The sequence below is a fragment of the Ursus maritimus genome, unplaced genomic scaffold (assembly GCF_017311325.1).
Source record: "Ursus maritimus isolate PB19 unplaced genomic scaffold, ASM1731132v1 scaffold_32, whole genome shotgun sequence".
Classification (NCBI taxonomy): domain Eukaryota; kingdom Metazoa; phylum Chordata; class Mammalia; order Carnivora; family Ursidae; genus Ursus; species Ursus maritimus.
Window position 1 is genome coordinate 18,514,604 of NW_024425786.1, and position 8,911 is coordinate 18,523,514.

Below are 8,911 nucleotides of genomic sequence, written 5' to 3' on the forward strand. Positions count from 1 at the left end.
CCCCACCCCTACTCTGCTGGAGCAGGGATGTAGCCACGGAAGGAGGGTCTCTCCCCATCATCAGAGCTACTTCTCGGAAGTGTATCCTCTTAAACTCATGCTCCCTGGGAACTGCTTCTGCAGATTCGTGGGCCCCCGGTGTCCTGGCAGAAGCGCCAAGCCAGACAAGAGGAGACCCGGGTTCTTCTCCCGCTTTTCCAGATGGCATGCTGTGGGACCCAGGGAAGGCCTCTGACCTCTCCACGCTGGGGGCTGCAGGTCTGGGACCCCTCTGCATGGACACACATCTTCTGCACTGCCAGGGATGCTGGGCTATTTGTATAAGACGCTCCGAGATCCCCCAACCAAGGCTTATCAAACACCTTCTCTGTGCCAGTCATGCAAGGTACTGGAGCCTCAGTTTACCCCCATTCCTCAAAGCCATGAGTATCTTACTGCAAGCCTGTCTGGACCACCAGCTGCTATGGTTGTCAATGAAGAAAAGCAATTTGGTAAACACGGATCACCCAGATGTGCGAGAAAAAGCAAATGGAACATCAAAGCTCCTTTTATGTGAACTTTCCAGGGCCACGGAACTCATGCAGTGTGACAGACTGAATTTTCCAAACACGGCCACCATGACAATTTCCATCCCACATGTTCTTCTGACACAGTGACGACGACCCTGTATATTCCCTCCCTTGCTTAGACTGGGCCTGAGGCGATAGTGGAAGTGACACTATGTGACTTTGGAGGCTAGGTCATGAAGGGCAGCACAGCTGCCACTGGCCCCCTTGAGATGCCCCCTCTTGGAGCCCTGAGGAAGCCCAGGACGTGGGGGTCATCCAGCCCACAGGCCCACCGGCTGAGAGCCTAGGACCCCAGCATCAGCCATCAGGCCGATGGCTGAGGAAGCTTTCAGGATGACTCCTGGCCCAGCCACACTCTGTCCGCAGCTCCAGGAGAAGCTGGAGCCAGAACCGTCTAGCTGAGCCCAGTTAGCTCTCAGAATGGAGAGATCACCAAAAAAGGTCATTGCTCTAAGTCACTGAGTTTGGGACGATATTTTATGCAAAAATAGACAACCAGAACACGTGGTGAGTAGCTTCCTTCAGCCCACCCTTGCAGAGGGGAGGAGGGTCTGCCACAGAGTGTCCTTCCGTCCCTCTGTCCTCTGCTGAACCAGGCCCCTGTCGCATCTACCTCTTGCCACCGTCTGACCTGCCTTCCTGCGACCTCAGAACTGCAGCCAGTTAGAGATCTTGAGCCTCATGTTGCAGATGAGGAAACAGGTGCTCAGAGAAGTTGAGTGACTTGTCCAAGGCTGCACAGCCAGTGTGGGGAGGACCAGGATTCGGGGAAGATCTGAGCGGCATCCCCTCCTTAGGCCACCTCCTCTCTCTCTCCTGCGGTGGGCTGAGGAAGGGAGCAGAGCGGCGCACGGAGAGAGGCTAGGCCCGGGTCCCACCCTGACTCTGCCTCTCTGAGTCACAAACGCCTCATGGGCGGGTCAGGATGCAGCGACAGGATCATCATGAAGGGGGAGAGCAGGCAGGCACCGCGCGCAGCGAGAGCATCTGCAGGTGTCTGCTTTAAAAGGAGGAAGTCCAGTGACTGATGCCAGCCCGATGGCTTGTTCGTGGCCTGGCCAGAGGTCTGGCCTCCAGACAAGATCAGGGACCTTGGTGTAGTGAACTCGGCCTCTGTGTCCCCTGGCCAGACTGTCCCCCCCGTCTCAGGATCAAGCCCTCTCCCCACGCACGCGGACCTCCACCAGACGGAAGTGCGGAGCCTGGCTGAGTGGCCTCTGCTGAATGCGCCTGTCGCAGGACCGGGAGGCAGACACTCCCCTCCCCGCCTCCTGATTAACTCGCTTCAACAGACGTTTACCTGTGCTCTTCTAGTTGTCCCTCCAAGTTCAGTTTCTGTCCACCGTGCTCTGGGCCCACGAAGCTGGCCAGCAGGGGCGACGTCATCACATCCCTGAGCCCTGGGGCTTCTCCCTGGGTCCGGCCAGCAGGACCGCCTGCCGGAGCCGGAGGGAGGGAAGGAAGACCACAGACAGGCTCGCGGTGTCCCGGGCTGATAAAGCTGGAAGCGGGCTTGAGCGCCTCTACCCACCACCCCAAACGAGGCCCCTGGCGCCCAGAGAGGGAAGGTGACCTGCCCAAGCGCACACAGAGAGTAAGCGGCTAATTCTCCGTCTAGTCTACATTTGTGGGCAGGGAGGGGGGAGAAATGGCAAGAAAGAGGCCACCCTGGCCTCCATGGGGCTCGAGTCCCAGGGGAGGGGCATGTGCTGAAGGGCACGTGCTCCCCTTATTCCAGGTCCCCTCAGCATTCAAAGCCCCCTCCCCTGACCCCTCCGTTTGAGCTACTCCTTAACAAGGACGCAGACCAAACACCTACCCCAGGCCCGACCCCACGGTGACATTCGGGGGCAAACCTCAGCCGTCAGGGAGGACAACAGTGTTTGGAGTCTAGACTCCAGAGTCAGTCGACCTAGTTCAATTCCTGACTCTACCACAGCCTAGCTGCATGGGAGCTTGGGCGAAGCCACTAGTCTCCCTGTGCCCCCGTTTCCTCCTCCGTAAGGGGGGGAAGATAACAGCATCTGCCTACGGGGCTGTGTGGAGAGTAAGAGAAAATACTTGAAAAACCCCGAAGTAGTATCTGGCCCCCAACAAACGCCAGTCTTTCCCACCCCAGATGACCCACCCCTACCCCCAGGTGACAGCCAAGTGGGCATTTCCAAACTGGAAAGGCTTTGGTGTCTGTCTTGGCCTGTTCAGCTGCCATAACAATATACCACGGACTGGGTGGCTTCCAACAGACATTTATTTCCCACGGTTTGGGAGGCCGGAAGTCCAAGATCAAGGTGCCCAGATGCCTGCATTCTGGAGAGGACCCTCTTCCTGGCTCCCAGCTGGAGCCTTCCCGCTGCATGCTCGCATGGTGGCAGGGACTAGGGTCTCTCTGGAGCCTCTTGGCAAGGGCACTAATCCCATGCGTTAGAGCTCCCCCCTCATACTTCAGCACCTCCCCAAGCCTCCCCTACTGATACGATCATCTTTGGGGATAGAGTTGCAAAGTGCGAATTTGGGGGGTGACATTCAGTCCAATCTGCCAGAACACAGATGAGGAAACAGCCCCTCTCCCAGGCCCCTCACAGCTCCCAGCCCGACCTGTGCACTTGAGTTGGGGGGAGGGTGCAGGGCAGGAGGGAGAGATCTGCTTCCAGGTCCCCAGCCCTGCCTCTTGGCTAGAGTCACCTCCTGAGCCAGCCTTAGCACCTTCTAGAAACCCCCACAGCCTAGAGTTCAGGGTTTGGGCCAGATCCCTCTCCACTTCCATCTGCTTCCCATGCCAAGAGGCCCACCACCCCGCCGCACCTGGGGCCCCGTACATCCATGCATCTATCCAGCACTCACTTAGTGAGCTCCTATGGCATGCAGGCCTGCGCTAGCCCTGAGGGGGCCTCAGAGACCAGAACATGGTAGGGGCACAGACAAGAAAACAGACACTGTTCACCCCAAGAACAGTGCTAGAATGGGGTCCCATGGGGTGCTGAAGAGGCCCCTGACTCACTCTAGAGGGGTGGGGGGCTTGGGGGCAATCGGGAGGGCAAATCAGGAGGGCAAATCAGATTTCCTTGGCAGAGGTGATGGGTGTGCAAAGACATAAAGGATGACTTGGAGGGCGCCCGGGTGGCTCAGTCGGTTATGTGTCTGCCTTCACTTCGGGTCGTGATCTCAGGGTCCTGGGATGGATCCCCAGGTCGGGCTCCATGCTCAGCAGAGAGTCTGCTTCTCCATCTCCCTCTGCCCCTCTCCCCTACTCCTGCTCACACGCTCTCGCTCTCTCTCTCTCTCTCTCCCTCAAATAAATAAATAAAATCTTCTTTAAGAAAGTGTTTATTTTGGGGCGCCTGGGTGGTTCAGTTGGTTACGCAGCTGCCATCAGCTCAGGTCACAATCTTGGGGTCCTGGGATCAAGCCCTGCACTGGGCTCCCTGCTCAGTGGGGAGTCTGCTTCTCCCTCAGCGCCCCCCACCCACTCATGCTCTCTCTCTCTCAAATGAATAAACACAATCTTTAAAAAAAAAAAAATGACTTGGAGTGAACCCGAGTCTTTTATTCTTTCAGTCAACGACTACTAATTGAGCACGTACTATGAGCCAAGCCCTGCTCTAGGCACTGTGGAAACTGCAGGCAGATCGAATGAGGTTCCCGGGCTGACATCATAGTGAGGGGAGACATTCGACAAACCCGCGAGCAGATAAAATGCCGTGTTGATAAGCAGAAAGGAGGAAGGTGAACCAGGGCGAGGATGGGCTGGGGCCGCTTAGGAAAGAATCCTGGGCAGAGACCAGGGAGGGGGAGCCACAGGGTGTCCACCCAGGCAAGCGTGTCCCCGGCAGAGGGAAGGGCCAGGGGAAGGGCCCGGAGAGACGGGAGCACGGCCCGTGGGGCACTGCTGGATTTGGTGCCGCTGGAGCTCAGGGTGCACACGGAACTGAGGCAGGAGACAGAGAGGGAGATGGCGAAGGGCTTTGTAAGGGAAGAAGAGGGCTCTGGGTTTTCTCCTGGGGCAGTGGGAAGCTACGAAAGGGTTGAGTGAGCACACACGCTTGGCTTGTTAATGCCAAACAGAGACCCAGATCTTCAGCCCCCCTCGCAGGGGGGCATCCTCGCCTATCCACCCCCCAAGTCTTCACCATGATCCCCGCCTGAGCCCCAACCTCCACATCGGAGACCAAGCCTCCCTATCTCACTCCCTGGCATGGCCAAACAGCTCGGAGGACCACACGGGACAGAGCCAGGTGCCAGCCCAGGCCAAGGTCAGTGTCTCCAACAGAGAAATAGACACACATCCAGAGGTCTGAGGCCAGGCCAGGGTCCCCCGTCCCAGGGCTCAGAGCAGTTCTGACAAAAGCTGGGAGTCGGGAGCCCAGGGTCCTGTTGTGGCCCTGCCACTGAGTCACTGCGTGGCTCTGGGGAACACCTTTCCCCTCTCTGAGCCTCAGTTTCCCCTCAGGACCCCACCAGCTCTTCAGTGCTACGACCCACCTTGCCCATCTGTCTCAGGGGCGGACTTGCCTCTGCGTTTGACCTCTCCAACACCAGCGCTCCAGTGGCCCCTCCCAGAGCTTCCAGAAGCATCCGCCCACCCCAGGGAGGCCTGAGGCCTCTTTCAGAGAGCCACACTCGGCACTCGGCGCTCCCTAAGGCTCCCAGACCCCAACTCTTCCCACATTCCCCACGGCCCAGGCCGCTAGAGCTCTTTGTCTTCGGCTCCAGATACCAAGAGGGGAGAAGCGCTAATTCCACTGAAGCCTCGACCCCACACTCATTTATTTCAGACGTGACCTTTGATTTCTCGGGGAGAGTGTAAATTACATGTCGCCAGCATAAAATATTAAATCCAATTTATACTTAATTATTGATGCTATTATGTATTCTATAGTAATGGCATCAGAATTTCAGCCCCCGTCCGTGCCCAGTAAATAGCTTTTTTGCATTAGAGGCTCCTTGAGGTAAGAAATCTTGCTCCATTCCTTCTTAACCGTATGATTGATGATTATGGGGAAGTTCGTAAATAGTCTTCCAGAAATATTTCTCTGGTCGCCCGTAGCTCCGAAGGAAGGTGGGGGCCTTGCTAATTACCAGGGCGGCCGGGGCGGATGCAGCCCTCCCCGCCCCCATTTAGAGCTGAGGGTTGAGGGCTGGCGAGATGGGGATGGTTTAAGCGAGGCTCTGCTGAGTGGTTTAAGAGAGCGCGGAGGAGGACCACAGTGGTTTTCTGAAGGCTCGAAGTCACATGTAATCTTCACATGGACATGGGGGTTTTGTTTTTTATTGAAACATTAATAATTCCGGTTTCTTGTAAAATATTCATGGTTCCTGTTGCTGCCTTCAAACCCACTCTTGGCCACTGCTTTTAATTTCCAACTCGGCCCGCGCAGGCCTCTGCCGTCGACCACCCATTGCTCCCATGCAATTTATTAAGTGGAGGTAACGGTGGCCATCGGGTGGTCAGAAAAATCGAGCTCAGGGTTTCTCTGTAGCAACTGGTTGCAAGCCAGAAAGGCCCCGCGGCGGGCAGGGCTGCCGCTGGGCAGGCGGAGCGAGCACTGTGGGACAAGAGCACCCTCCCAGCTAAGTGGACATTGGAGACACTGGCAGAGCTGGGCCTGGAGAGCAGGGAAGACCTGCAGGGGAGGACAGAGGCAGAAGAGGAGGCAAAGGGGAATGAGGAGGGAGAGAAGAGGCGCCCAGATGGGGGGAGGGCGTTGGGACAGGACACAGGGCAGCAAAGCAGGAAAGAGCGCAGGCTCCGGGGACAGGAAACCAGGGTTCGAGCCTCGGCTCTGCCCCCAACGAGCCATGCAACCTTAGGGAGTGGCTTCACCTCTCTGAGCCTAGTCTCCGTCTCTGGATAGTGGGCCCCGAGGCCAGGCAGGTGCCTGGGTGCCTGACACATCGCTCCTTCTCGGAAGACGGCAGCCACGACGACTACTGTGGTGGTCTGGTCAGTGTCACGTGGAAGGCCTGTGGGCAGCCAAGCCTGGGGAGACCTTAGGAGACCTGGAAGTCCTGCCCTTCTCTGAACAGATGCGGGGCAAGGCCCAAGGAGGGAAGGTAACTTGCTCACAGTCCTACAGTCACTCCCCGTGAGAACCATTCAGTGCTGTCCAAGCCTGAGCTCTGAAATTCGGATTCTTTAAGAACAGAGAATCAACGTTCTGGGGATCACAATTGCCTGAGTTCATCCACAGAGTCCTGCCCCCTTCCCCACCCCTACACCACCCCAAAGAGCCATGATTAAAAGGTTTGACTGTCGGCACAGCTGGGGTCCTCCTGTCCCTCCCCCAACTCCCATCAGGGTCTGTCCATCGGGATAGATGTAATTCTGTTCAGGAACACTCCCACATTTCCCTGGGGCTCCAGCTATTAGCACGGCCTGCCAGAGGCCAAACAAAATCCCAGAATGTCAGCCGTGGAAGCGACTCAGCAAATCAGTTTCCTCTGCCCCGTGACTTTGACGGTGAGGAGACTGGGGCCCAGAGAGGTGAAGTGACTTGCCCAGTGTTGCACAGATACAAACAGAACCCCAGCCCTACCGACCCCTTAGCCTGTGGATCTCCATGTTGACTCTGAGGGGTGGGATGGGGAGAATTAGCCTCAAGCCTTTAAACATGAGGGAGCATAAGGCCGAACACACCTGGGGGGTAGAGCCCTCATGGGTCCAGCCAGAGGTGACCCGCACTTGCGGCTGTTTCCTAAGTTAGATCCAGCTCCCCGTGTATCTGCCTGTAATCAGAAATGTGTCCCTCCACAGCTGGGCACGCTCAGATTCAAAAGGCCAGATGGTCTGTGCCCAAATCCAATAAGCAAACCCTTGCAGCCCCATTCTTGAGTGTCGGCGCAGAGGCACCAGGAAGTGCCAGTGTCCCCGGGGGGCAGGGCCTCCCTGGGATTCCAGGAGGCAGGCAGGAACCTGACCGGCCCACCTGCCCCAGACAGATGGCAGAGGGGTGACCGCCCATGCCAGCCACAAGGCGGGAGATGGGACACGAAATGTCCGAAGCACGACTCCCCCAATATTCCTGTTGGCCCTGGAAATGATTTTCTCCCCTTGACCCTAAATACAACTATAACTCGTTATTAGTAACACAAGCACACCTCGGAGATACTGCAGGTTGGGTTCCAGACCACGGCAATAAAACAAATATGACAATAAAGCGAGTCAAATGAATTTTGTGGATTCCCAGTGTGTACAAAACTCACGTTTACACTGTACTATGGTCTACCAGGTGTGCAACCAGTGATATGTCTAAACAATCGTACATACCTTAATTAAAAATACTTTGTTGCTAAATCATCATCTGAGCTTCCAGCAAGTTGTAACCTTTTTGCTGGTGGAGGGAGCCCAACCCAGGGCTCGATCCCAGGACCCTGAGATCATGACCTGAGCCGAAGGCAGACACTTAACCGCCTGAGCCACCCAGGTGCCACTGGGGCAAATTCTTAAGACAGCAAGCAAATTTGCCACACTGATGGACTGACTCTTCCTTTCCCCAACGATTTCTCTGGAACATGCGATGCTGTTTGATAGCATGTTACCCACAAGAGAACTTCTTTCGAAATTGGAGTCAGTCCTCTCAGACCTGCCCCTTCTTTACCAACTCAGTTTCTGTACTATTCGAAATCCTTTGTGGTCATCTCAACAATCTTCACAGCATCTTCACCAGGAGTAGGTTCCGTCTCAAGAAACCACTGACCACTGATCACCGTAACAAATAAAATAATAATGAAAAACTTTGAAATATTGTGAGAATTAATACAATGTGATACAAAGACACAAGCAAAGGCTTTTGGAAAAAATGATGTCGATAGCCTTGCTCCACGCAAGGTTGCCACAAACCTTCTATTTGTAAAAACAAAAACAAAAACAACACACACACACACACACACACACACACACACACCCCACCACAGAATGTCCAAGTGCAATAAAGCCAGCGCAATAAAACGAGGCGTGCCTGTCCAGAAAGCTTGGAAAGGAAAGGAACACAAACCGCACTACAACTCCACTACCAGAGAGAGGCAGTAACAAATGGAAACACGCTCCGATTATTTGTCCACTAAGCTTCAACTCTCCTTTAGCTTTCGTTCCTTCGCGTGAGCAGAAACGGTACCAGCACAGCCCTCCGCCCTGGGCAGCCTCTGGCACGGCACCACTGGCCTTTCAAAAGGAAGCACATCGCCCCTGATGATAAAAGCCAGTCTCTTTCTTTGTGCCTCTGTTTCCCCTCTGGGCCAGGGTAACCTCCACGTACCCTCCATCGTCACAGGAGGACAGTGGCTTCCATACTCTGAGGGAACCCAGCTGAGCTCCTGAGTTTCTTTCTGGTGCTCCGAGGCTGAGC